Below are 13,665 nucleotides of genomic sequence, written 5' to 3' on the forward strand. Positions count from 1 at the left end.
AGGGCAGGAGATAAGAGATTTTTCAAGAGGGGAAGAGAGGACCCTCCATTCTGCAAGATTAAGAGTCACAAGACTAGACTTAAAGAATAAAAATGTCCTAAAACCAAAGACCATGGAGCCTAAAGCTGATGCAGGTTAATCTGGTAACTGCTATGTGGAAGCTCCTTGGGACCTAGGTGGGGATCCTTAAGTTGTGGCCGATTCCTAAAAAACTCAAACATACCCAGTACTATAAGCCATGTGAGACACTGCTATGTGTACTTCTGATGTCCCTTTAACATCCAGTGAAATCTTGTAAAACACTGAAGTCAGGATCTAGCCACCTTTGGAGAATTAACCAAGGGATTTATATACCTGCTTGGAGAAGCCTAGGATGGGGAGAGCGCAGCCCAAAGAACCAACTTATGAGATGACATGATGTGACCTGCAAGAGCTCTGGAGAGAGGTTGGGAGGCCAGACACCTGGTAGACCCGAGAAGAGACCACTAGGTTGGGTGGGTAGAACATCTAACAATGCCTCAGAGATTCCCAGAAGCCACTTGGGAGGAGGAACACAGCACCAGAGCAAACTTCCTGAAATCGATTTGGATGTTAAAAGAAACGTAACCTTATTTTGCATTACAAGCTCATGATATCCAGAAGCACGTTTATTGTATTATGTTTATCTTGGCAGCCAGAAAGTTTAGGCCTGAGATTATGGCTTAATTATAATAATAATCTCATCCGGAATGCCTAAAATCATTAGAAGCTACCAGGAAGGGAAATCCACGTACAACCTCTTCTCTCCCCTGAATGGTCATGACCTCTCTTTCAATCTTTATTATTGTAAAAACTTTTTGTGTGCACTACACTAAAGGGATCTGATTTGCACATAAGCTGGGATTTCGATATGCCTGAGCATGTGCAATGAAACTGGAGGGCAGCCTGCCAGAAGTCTGCTCAGAAGAGTGACTGGGGAAGCTCCCGAGAAGATGGAATACTCCCAAGCTGGGCCCCAAAGCGAAACAGCAGAGTTGGAGGGAAAGAGTGATTCTGAGTATAATCGTTTTGTCACTTGTATTAGTTATTGGTTCTGCCCCCATGGACACATGTCTAAGTCTTCTGGGGAGAAGAGTAAGTAAAATCAGGGGGGAAAAGTTGTTTTATGAAAACTCCAGCATGAAGAGAAGCAGCACTGCTTTAGGTCTCTCCTAAAAATGTTAGATTCTTCTATGTTCGGTCTCTCAAGGGTCCAGAACCATCACCGTTGGGAGACATCAGTACTCTGGAACCTGGCAGCAGAGGCTAATGAGCGAAAAAAGACTAGCTGCAGAGGTTAGCAATAGGAGTGGCGATAGGCACAGAGATGCAGAGAGGCAACAGCAGTGGGTCCTGGTAAATGCAGTGACTTCCAGTATGAGAAATGACTAGACTCTCTCCTTGGTTAAACTTTAGTCAGTCTTCTCTAAATGGTCTGGACCTAAGCTTTGGTGTCTGTCCTTGTAGGGTCTGCAATGCTCAGTTGTAGCAAGAATCTTGTTAAGTAAATTTTACAAGAATCTCCACCCTCAATATCTGATCACCCCACATGGCTAATAAAATTCCTCATTCCACATCCTTGGCATCTGATCATCCTGGCCTGCCTTCAGCAAGAATCTCGTCAAATTGATTTAGCCAGAATCACCCTTAATCCTGAGGTATCCTCTTACTAATTTCCATCCACTGGCACTCATCTTTCTCCTTGGCTGTAAATCCCCATTTGTCCATGCTATATTCTGAACAGATCCTAGGTCTATACTGAGGTCTCTTTTCCCTACTTCAATAGTTCCTATAGGAATAAAATCTGATTTTACGACTTTAACTTGTGTCTGGCTCTTGTTCCCTTTAAGAGAAGTGATACTTGGTAGACCTAGAGTCAAGTAGACCTTGTATCAAGTAGACTGTGGCGATACCCAGCATAAGGGATGATGGTGCCCAGCAGTGTTGATGTTGCTCGTGTTATCAGCAGTACTAGCGAAGGCAGCCGGGTGTTCTGAGTGTGGAGTGAGACAGTGTGACCGCATAGTTGGTGAGCACATACGAGACTGACCCTGATGAGTCTCAGACTATGGGGAAGGAATCATTCCAAGGAACTAGAACAAGAGCCAAAAAACCAGAAATTACATTAAATCTGATAACATTAGTAGTACTGGTTATAAATAAAGTATTGTGCAGTTTTAAATATTCATATTATTTTACAGGTAATAAAGACTGAGATTTAGAAAAGCCACCTCACCTTGAAAGGGCGGATTTAGGACAGAAATACAAGTGTTTGGACACATTTTCAATGCTTATTTGCTACAATACAGCTGTCCCTCACTTAAAGTATTTCCCATACAGATTTTGATGTCTAAGTCCTTTTAATATGTAGATGATTTATGAATTAATAAATTTCTCATTTTTCTATGTCAGGTGGAATATATGTTATACTTTCCTAGAATTTATTCATTAAAACTTTAAACTTATATTAAAATGTTTGAATTTAAATTGAATTTATTTATTAAAATATGTTGAACTAAACTCATTAAAAATATGCCTCTGCTCATCCTTATTTGAAGAGAGATTTACTAAATTTAAAATTAGGATATATATTCCAAAATTTGGCAAAAAGAAAGGAGACACACTGCTTTAAAAGAAGAAAGGCGGGGCGCCTGGGTGGCTCAGCCGGTTGAGCATCCGACTTCAGCTCAGGTCATGATCTCGTGGTCTGTGGGTTTGAGGCCCGTGTGGGCCCTGTGCTGACGGCTCAGAGCCTGGAGCCTGCTTCGGTTTCTGTGTCCCCCCTCTCTCTCTGCCCCTCCCCCGCTCATGCCCTGTCTCTCTCTGTCAAAAATAAACAAACATTAAAAAAAATTAAAAAGAAAAAAAGAGGAAAGCAACTGGAAGCTTTAAAGAAACATAAAAAATTCTATCACTGGTTTTAGAGCTCTTCTTGAAAAGGACATTCAAACAAGATGGCGACATGGGCTGGACAGAGTCAAAACTACAGATCTTGCCAGGTTAGTCCAGCAAACTGGAGCAGAGCAGGCACCCGACTCATTCCACAAGCAGAGAGGCCAGCAGAGCCAAGAACTGGACCCTTGCCAGGAGCTGAGCAGGGTGGATGCCAGAGGAGTAGCCTAGAGAGCAAGCCAAGGATTAGTAAGTAGAGAAAGCAGCAGAGGTAATAGGAGACAAGAACACAGGAAGCGGCTCCCAGGGCTATCTCCATTGCTTCTGGACAGTGTCTCTTTAGCACGATAATGCCTCATTTAATGCTCCAAGCATGAGCTCACTACATAATATCTTAAAGGTAATTTTCTACACCTGATACCACACAACCCAAATCTAATCTACCCCTTAAAATACAGGATTGGGTGTGGAAACTGAGGAGCATGGGCGTCTGAGTTATCCGGGTTGTCATTAGAGTGTGCCGCAGTCTTTCTGGTTGGTTTCTTAGACTTGTGTCCATCCATGTCCCCCCAGCCACTGCCTTGGCACTGAAGATAGCCTGACAGAGCCTGGAAAATATATTCCTATTTCTAGTCTATTGTTTTGGAAGCAGGAGAAGTGAGATTCCAGATGGAGTGTGGAGACAAGGAGCCTGAGGGATAGCGTATTAGCCTCAAGCCTGGAGGAAGCCATAGAAGAAACGCCTTGGTATTAAAATCTCAGAACTCAGGAAGGATAGTGGAAATTTATTTAGCTTTTAAATGGCCAGGTAAAAAGATATATCAGCAGAATTATTAGATACGGTTCACTATGCTGAGGAACTTTATGATGTCTCAGTACCCGTGAGAGGTGTATGGTCTTGAACTTGTGTTATGAGACTTTGTGAGAAGTGCCATGTTCTTTTCCTTTGACCTGCGCTATTTTATTTGACCCTAAAATGGATGATGCTCAGAACGAAACTTCTCACTATCACTATTTCAGACAACTCAACTTTTAGGCTTTATTTACTCTTGCTAAACTCCTCAGACCCAAGAAAAAGGAAAGAGTGAAAGGCAAAGGTGGTGTAAAAATGGCAGATATGAGAGTTCTGCTGCTCTAAGAACGCAGTGGGCACCTTCTGAACTGCTTATCTTCTTTAGACTGGTGGGTGGGGGTAGGGGTGGTAAAGGAAAGAGCAGAAAATAAAGACACACCTCTGTAGGAGAAGCAAGCATCGATTGATCTTTTCAAGACCTCTGTGCCATACCGTACTTTGAAAGTTACTGTGGAGATATGCTATTGCTTTGCACTTAAAAAATCTTTTACATCACCTGCCAAATAAGCTTTGGGATCTTAAATCATTCTCCCCCCAGTTTAAGCCCCTAAAACTTTCCTGAAGTGAAGAACACATCCCAAAGCAACTTAAAGCTACTTGCATAAAAAAGAACAGGATTTAATAGGGGGAAAAAGGAGCAAAATAAAACAAAGAAAAGGGAAAGATTCATTGAATCATTCTATACAGAAAGAGTGCTTTAATTTTTTTATTTATTCTGTACATATTAGAAGGAAATGCATTGCATGGTGTTCAGGCAAGAAAACAGATTTCACTCTAGCAACTGGCCTGCTCAGAGTTCTGCTTCTCACTTGTTTATGACATTTACTAGGTCAACAAATGAGGTCCCAAATAGAAAAGCACAGTGGCTATAGCCTGCGGTTCTTGGTGGAGATAAAAATTTTAATACTATGCTGTAAGTCCATAGAGAGAGAGAGAAGCATGACCAGGGATAAAGTTAGTGGGTGTAGCCCTGTAGGTATATGTATTATTTGTCTTCTTCTTTGGATTCTGGATAATAGCAGAGGTCAAGTGCACCTTCGTTGGAGGCCATTATGGCAGTTACAGCCTTGCCTGAGAGAGACAGCTAAGAATCACTGAAGAGCAGCCAGTCACAAAAGATAGGAATGTAGAAGGTAGTCTGACTATATAATACGGGATCTGATCAATATGATTATAACAAAGCAGATACAAACCAGTATCTGACAGATTCCACTTCATTTAATGAATTGGTCCTACTAGAGTTAAATCTAAACAATACAAATATTTGAATTTATTTGCACTCATGTTTATCATCAGGCACATATGAAACATGAACTATTGCCATTTTTATTGCTGAGAAACAATGGAGCATTGGGAAAGTGGTGGAGTTTTGCTTTCCAATCGCAGGATTTTAAAATGTGCTATTTCTGTAGTGGCAAAGAATGAGAAACCTTATCTTAGTCATTTCCCAGGAGACAAGAAACTGAATTTCTCTATTCCAATATAAACATTTTACATGTTTTCAAATGCTTTCTTTTATGTCATGGGGCAAAATTCACAACAGACAGCCCTAGAGAGGCTGTTTTATTCTCGAAATGTTGTCTATAATTTAGAGGTTGATTGCAACAGATGAATAACAATACTTTGGTCATGGCATCATGACCCATGCAATCTATAGGAAGGAGTAGCTGTCTGGAAAGAGTGACAGCATGCTTTTCAAAGGTGCTTCTTTGAAAAACAAAATGTCGGTGCATCATTTATACAATATCAATAATTATATTTCTTATTTAAGCTAACCCAATTAGAAGAGGATTAAAAGAACTCTTAGTTTCTGATAATTTATATCTATGACTTTTCCATCTGTTCTTAAAATATGAAAATATTTACATATTACCCCCCCCAAAAAAAACAATGATAAAGCAAACTCCCGAGTGTCCACCATTCACCTTAAAAAATAGAATCTGTGGGGGTGGGGGACACAAAATGGGTGAAAAGGGTCAAAAGGTACAAACTTCCAGTTATAAGATAGACAGTAATGTACAGCATCGTAACTATAGTTAACGCTACTGTATCGTATATTTGAAATTTGCCAAGACACTAGATCTTAAAAGTTCTCATCACAAGGAAAAACTTGTTTGGTGAAGAATGTCAACTAAACTTACTGTAACCATTTTGATATATCTATATATCAATATTAATAGGTATATCTATATATATCATCTATTATATAGAGATATCTCAAATTATTATGTTGGGCACCTAAAACTAATACAATGTGATATGTCAATTATATCTCAATTTAAAAAACAGAAAAAGATGAAACTTACTGCTTTGAAGTCCCTTTTCTTTCAACCTATATTGCACAGAAGGGCGACCACTACTCTGAGCTTTGTGTATATTATTTCCTTGCTTTTTGTTATATGAAAATACATATACGCTATGTGTGTTCGTATGTATTTATAAATGTTTGTATCCCTGTACATTGTTTACTAAATACTGTATATCTGAACTTAAAAATGGGATTATGTAGTACATATTCTATTGCAACTTGCTTTTTTCACCCAACACCCCTTTTTGAGATTCATCCATGTCATAGCTATATAGTGTATCAGAAATGTATTCAATTGCCTTTCTATGGACATTTGAGTCATTTTCAGTTTTTTTCACCAATGTGTATGCTCTTATGAATATTCTTGCACGTACCTCCCAGAGCACAAGTATATGAATTTTTATAAAACAGTGCTTCCCAAACTTTTTAATGGGTCATCACACTTCAGAACTAATATTCATTCTCTGATTCACTGAGACAAGTCAAGTAGGGTGCCCCGGTCAAAGGCAATTTCCCTGGCCTTCCTGGACATTCCAAGGGCTGAAGGAAAGTATCTGACTTACCTGTCACCTATGGCACACCGTATAGGAAGCTGTTCTGTGTGGATTTGTTTTCTCTTGTGTAATAACTACAGTGGCTCAAGTCTTCAATAAAATGTTAAATCATTAGAAAGATAATGGGCATCCTTGTATTGCCCTTTATTATAGTAGAAATGCATCTCATGTTTTTCCATTAGGTAAGATGCTGGCTTTTGGGTTGAGGAATATATATAATTTATCATACTAAGAAAGGTTTCACCAATTTGTATTTCATCAAACATTTTCTTATAATTTGAGGTTGATTTATGTGAAATGCCTTTCTGGCCATATTGGACATTTTCATATAGAGTTTCCCTTGGATCCATTAGTAAGATGAATTATTTATAGATTTCCTCAAATTGAAATACCCACTTGATCTTGAGGTACTATTGGATTGTTTGCTAATATTTTATTTAAGATTTAATATCTATATTTAGAAATGAGATTGGTCTGCAGTTATGTATATATATGCATGTGCATGTATGTATGCTTGTTAGTATGTATATATGTGTGTGTGTGTGTGGTTTTTATGTCACTGTTAAAATTCACCTAATGAAAATAATTTGGAAGATGTACTTCTTTATCAGTGCCCTGGCATATTTTAATTAGCATTGAAATTATTTGGTCTTCAAGAGCTCTTTTTGTTTGTTTTCACTGAAGAATAATTGACATTCAACATTGTACTAGTTTCAGGTGTACGACATAGCGATTTGATATTTATATATGTTACAAAATGGTCACCGCAATAAGCCTAGTCATCATACAAAGTTGTTTCAATATCATTGACTATATTCCCTATTCTGTAAATCACTTCCCTGTGTCTTATTGATTGTATAACTAGAAGATAGTACCCCTTAATCCTCCTATCCCCCTAGCCTCTCCCTTCTGGCAGTCATCAGTTTGTTCTATGAGTCTGTTTCTGTTTGTTTTGTTCATTTGTTTTGTTTTGTTTTTAGATTCCATGTATAAGTTGAGTTATTCAGCATTTGTGGTCTTTAAAGTTTTGTAGAATTCCTTTTTCATACCATTTGTTCTGGTGACTTTTATGGGATGAGGAGGCTCTTTGACAACTTTTTATTTCTTCTATGAAAACCGGACTACTTAAACTTTATACTTCTATTGAAGCTAGTTTTATAAATTATATCTTCCTAACAAGCTATACATTCCCTCTAACTTTCAAAAATTGATTTGCATATAACTATGCAATAAAATCTCCAACTTTATTTTTTTTTAATTTTTTTTAACATGTATTCATTTTTTGAAAGAGAGAGAGACAGATAGAGCACGAGTGGGGGAGGGGCAGAAAGAGAGGGAGACACAGAATCCGAAGAAGGCTCCAGGCTCTGAGCCTTCAGTGCAGAGCTCGATGTGGGGCTCAAACTCATGAACCGTGAAATCATGATCTGAGCCGAAGTCGGAGGCTTAACCGACTGAGCCACCCACACACCCCAAAATCTCAAACTTTAAAAAACTTCTTGGGGCACCTGCGTGGCTCAGTCGGTTGAGCCTCCGACTTCAGCTCAGGCCATGATCTTGCAGTCTGTGAGTTCAAGCCCCATGTCAGGTTCTGTGCTGACAGCTCAGAGCCTGGAGCTTGCCTCCGATTCTGTGTCTGCCTCTCTCTCTGCCCCTCCCCCGTTCATGCTCTGTCTGTCTCTCTCTCTGTCAAAAATAAATAAACATTTTTAAAAAATTAAAAAAAAAACTTGTGTCTTATTTTTAAATGTTTACTTATTTATTTTGAGAGAGAGAGGTGAGAGTGGGGGAGGGGCAGAGAGAGCGGGGGAGGGAGAATCTCAAGCAGACTCCACACTGTCAGCACAGAGCCCGATTTGTGGCTCCATTCCGGGTACCATGATGACCTGAGCTGAAATCAAGAGTCAGATGCCTGACTGAGTCACTCAGGCATCCCCCCCAATTTTTGTGTTTTAGTGTGTATGTGTGCCTTTTAATTTCTTCTTTTGTGTATTTGTCATTCTTTTTTTTTTTTTTTTTTTAAGCTAATAATTTATCTATCCTGTTGTCTTTCTTAAGAATCAGCTCTTTGCGGTGCCTGGGTGGCTCAGTCAGTTAAGTGTCTTGACTCTTGATTTTGGCTCAGGTCATGATCTCAGGTTTGTGAAATCAAGCCCCACATGGAACTCTGTGCTGACAGTGCAGAGCCTGCTTGGGATTCTCTCTCTTCCTTTCTCTTTGCCCCTTCCCCTGCTCACACAATCTCTTTCCCTCTCTCTCAAAAATAAACATTAAGAAAAAGAATCAACTCTTTGTTCTCTGTTTTCTAACTCAATGTTTACCTTTAGAATTTCTTGTATTTGTTTTATTTTGCTTTACTTTTTTGGTCTTTTTCTATTCTTTTTGAGCTGCATGCTTTATTTCACTGATTTCATTGTATTGTTGTGTGTATTTAATACTATGAATTTCTTTGGAGGACTGCTTTAGCTATGTCCCATAGATTCTGGACATATGTCTCAGTGGGTTTGAATTCTGCTCTTGGCACCAAATTATGTGTTCATTTTCTATTACTGGATAACAAGGGAGCAGGAACTAGTGGCTTAAAACAGCACACATTTGTTATCTCTCAGTTTCTGTGGGTCAGAAGTCCAGGCATGGTTTAGCTGGGCCACAGGTCTCTCAAGTCTATAATCAGAGTATCAGATAGGCTGCATTCTTTATCGGAGCTTGAGGTCCTTTTCTAACTGTAAAAATAGTGGTAAAATTCAGTCCCTTTTGGGTGTAGGCTTGAAGTCTCCATTTTCCTGCTATCTGTCAGGTGGAGGCTGCTCTCGGCTCTTCTAGCCCCACAGTTATTTGCTGTGTGGATCTTTCAGAGGCCCTTCTGCCTATGAGTTTACCTCTTCAGTGCCAGCAAGGGGGAGTCTCTCACAGCCATCTGCTAAGACAGAATCTTCTATAATGGAGCCTAATCAAGAAATGACTATCCAGTCACCTTTGTCATATTCTGCTGGGTAGAAGAAAGTCACAGGTTCAGCCTAAACTCAACAGATTATACAAAGGTATTATCCATCAGAGGGCCATTGTAGGATGTGATGGCCTCATCTTTGTATGTAATCTGGTTTTTCTTTCTAGTTGATTTTAGGAACCTTTTTTGTCTTTGGTGTTCTGCAGTTTCACTGTGATGGTTTAGGTGCAGATCAGTTTTTATTATTTTAGGACCCGATCCTTGTTTCCTGTAACCAGATATGTATTTGTCAATAATCCTGGAAGTTCTCAAGCATTTTCTTTTCAGACATTACCAGGGGGTTGCTTTCAATTAGGAACCAGGTAAATTTAATTTCTCGGTTTGGTTTTTCCCTGAACACATGAGTGATGTAAATTTGAATCCGAGATTTGTGTCAGAGCAGCGTTGTTGTTTTCCTTTTTTCCCAGTTTTATTGAGATATAATTGACCTATAACATTGTATTAGCCCAAGGTGTACAACATAATGATTTGATATATGTGTATTTTGTGCAATGATCCCCCCAATAAGTTAATATTTATCACCTCACATAGTTACAGATATTTTTCTTGTGATAACTTTTAAGCTTTGTGATTTTCAATGCTCAGGGGAGACTCTTATTATTGCTGTTGTTATTATTATTATTATTATTATCCCATCCAGAGCTTCTGAGATAAATCGATTTTCTTTCAGTTTCCCGAACTGGTAGGCCAATTTTTCTCAGTCAATATTTTCACAGAAGGAGTAGCCTATTCGGTTGTACCACTTTGTGCAGTTACCCCACTTTGGGCAGGCCCTAGGTTTTGTTTACTGTTCTGTCACGTGCAGCCGTGGGTCCCCCATGATATTAGTTCCTGGTATTGTGATGTCTCCTCGGGCTGGCCTTGTGTTCCACTTTTGCTTACTATGCTAGTTTTGGCTTATGATTGATTTTTTTGGTTGGTTGGTTTGGTTTTCCCTGATCTTTGTTGATTTTTTAAAACTGAGGCATCCATGTCATGTTTGGTGATTTCTTTCTTTTACTGTCTTGTAATTCAGCAATTCATTTAATGTCATTTTTGTCATTCTTTACCCAGCGTCTTTGTGTTTTACAGTGGGGGCATATTTTAGGATATAGCCATACTGTTCATGTAGCAGCCCACATTTTTAAACTGTTTTTAGTTCTAATTCTTAATCTAGCTTTGGCTTTCCTCTGAAGATTAAATAGAACACTTCTTTCTATTGGTCCCGGGCAGTCATCTTGCATCTCTAAGCTTTTCCCTCACTCGGCCAAAGTCTTTCACATTCCAGCAAGGTTATCGTATGACAACAATCTTGCATTTGTTCATTTCTTCAAAGAGGGAGAACGTCTTTTAGCAATATTTTTTTCACAATGAATCCTCTATTATGAAGGCAGAAGCAGACGGAAAATCGGTTTGCTGCAATCAACAGTTAAAAGATTTTATTAGAAAACAACTTAAAATGTTTCCTTATACCTTTTAATAAACACGTAAATTTACTTAGTCACAACTTCTCTTCCTGGACTTAAAACAATCCAATCTCTCCTCTATAAACCTGAAAATTAGAATAATTATTGTTGCTACCAGGAAAAATTTGTTGCCTTGAATTATGGTGGGAAATTGTCTGTAAATGACTTTATCGATGATCTTTTTTTTTTTTTTTGTCTTCTATACTGCAGGCCTGCTTCTACTTTTACAATTATATCAAATCCTAGAAGATATGAAACCTTTAGTGAAAGTTGAGAATACTTTGGTGTGCTTGATAAAACTGCTTATTCTCTGCCTACATATCTATTCTGCTTCCACAAGGTAAGACTATAGCTTCTGCATTTTGCTAATTTTTTTTCATGTTTACTTATTTTTGAGAGAGAGAGAGATAGAGAAAGAGAGGGAGGGGCAGGTAGAGAAGGAGACACAGAATCTGAAGGAGGCTCCAGCCTCTGAGCTGTCAGCCCAGAGCCTGAAACAGGGCTCGAACTCACAATCTGTGAGATCATGACTTGAAGTGAAGTCAGATGCTTAATCGACTGAGCCACCCAGGCACCCACTTTTGCATTTTTAACAAGCACCTAGATGAATCTCATACATGAGGAGCAGGGATCATAATCTAAGCAACCCTGTGGTATATTGACTCAACAAATCACCCTAAAACGTCTCCTTTCTCTTTTATGTGTGTTTGCAGCACTTTTAACTTTAAGAATAGCCACAAACTGGCAACATACGGAATTGAGTTAGATTTTAAATTATAATTTACCTACACTCTGATTATTTCCAGGCCTAGATTAATTTGTTTCATGTTCTGGGTCTTTGGAATTTTTCTGACTTGCACATTTTTATTTTATTATGTCTTTAATATTGAAGTTATAAATTATGATTTTGACATTTGATAACTTTCTTAGGGATGTTTAAATATCTCCTTTGGCTGTCCAGTTTTAGATTTTATGTTTCCAATTGGCCATGAGTATTTTTTTGCTTTCCTTTTTTTCTTTTCATATTCATACTATTGAGGTTACAAGCATTCAACATTTCCCATTGCTTTTCCTTCTAGTTATGCTACTTAGATGTATTTTATTGTGATTTTTTAAATGATCCCATAAGCTGCTTTATCCATTTATTCCAATAATGTCTCACTTATAATAACATGCATAACAGCGCTCAAATTTTACATAAAATGCAATTAATAAGTGTAATTAGTGAGTTAGTGTGATATATATATATATATATATATATATATATATATAGTTTGCTGTTTTGTAATTAGATTTATTTGCCTTTTGTTTAGTACAATTTTATACTTGAGTAATATGCTTTGTTTGTTTTCTTGAATTCATATCTATAGTTTTCCTAGGGTTAAACTGAAAGGATCATAATATGATTTTCAGAAAAATTTTACTTTTTTTTGATAAAGTGAGGAATTCATTGTAAGTGTAGCATAGAATATACATTGAATAAGTACCCCAAAGTAAGTTTTATTTGACCATTGTCAGGACAATCATGAAATATTTTATACAATTATGGAATTTGTTCTCTGAAAGGGAATAGATTAACAGCACATGGAGTCATTCATAACTCATGCCTTTATTGTTTAAAATTAAGTCTAAGGTGATGATTTGCTAGAAAAGCTCAGCAGACACTGAGAAAATCAGAGTGGCCTGAGATATTAAATCTAGGTGGCTTACGTGTCATTCTATTGTAGGAGGGACGAGACCCACACAAAAAACTAAACACGAACAAGATGAACCCAGAACAGTTTTCTTTGTTAAAAACTTCCAGCAAATTTACCTCATACTGAAAAGAAAAAATACAACTTACCCAGGGGCTTTCTTGAGCCTGTCTTCTGCTCTCCAGGGGCCACAACCAGGTATCTTGGAGACTTCATTGCAGTGCTCAGGCATTTGGGGTGAGAGCTCACCCTCTGAGAAACATGGCAGCATGTGCTGGGAACCATGAGAGATTAGAAGAAAATAGCTTCAGACTAACATCAACACAACTGCTGCCACAGAGTTTAGTTGGGAAGGAAAAAAAAAAGAGAGAGATGATCTAGTGGACTTTAAGCCTGTTTATTTTTTGTTTACTCAAAATTTCATTTCATTATATTTAATAAATCTACAGTTCAATAGGCTTTTGTACTAAAAGTGAGCCTTGTCATAGCTTGTGTGAGTGTTTTTAAATAAAATCATACAAATATTTAGTCTTTCATTTTGATCAAGAAATTAAATATAGATGATCAGCTATAGGAATTATATAAAATACATACATAATATATACAATCCGGGGATGACACATTTTAAACCATTACTAAATGTTTTTTTTTTCCTTTCTGATCACCTGATAATTTTTAACATTAGAAAATATATTTGAAAGAATCTTATGTCTATGTGGATTCCCATACATATAGAATTAAGTTTGATTTTCTCCTGTTAAAAAAGAAAAGAAAAATATTTGAAAGATATTTCCCTTCATCAGCTGTCGTATATTTGGTGCACTGTCCTGCACCAGGGATCATTAAAATCATGATTAATTGTAACATTAGCAAATGTATTGTTGAAGCCTTTGT

The sequence above is a fragment of the Panthera pardus genome, unplaced genomic scaffold (assembly GCF_024362965.1).
Source record: "Panthera pardus isolate Hobbes unplaced genomic scaffold, ASM2436296v1 HiC_scaffold_13, whole genome shotgun sequence".
Taxonomy (NCBI): Eukaryota; Metazoa; Chordata; class Mammalia; order Carnivora; family Felidae; genus Panthera; species Panthera pardus.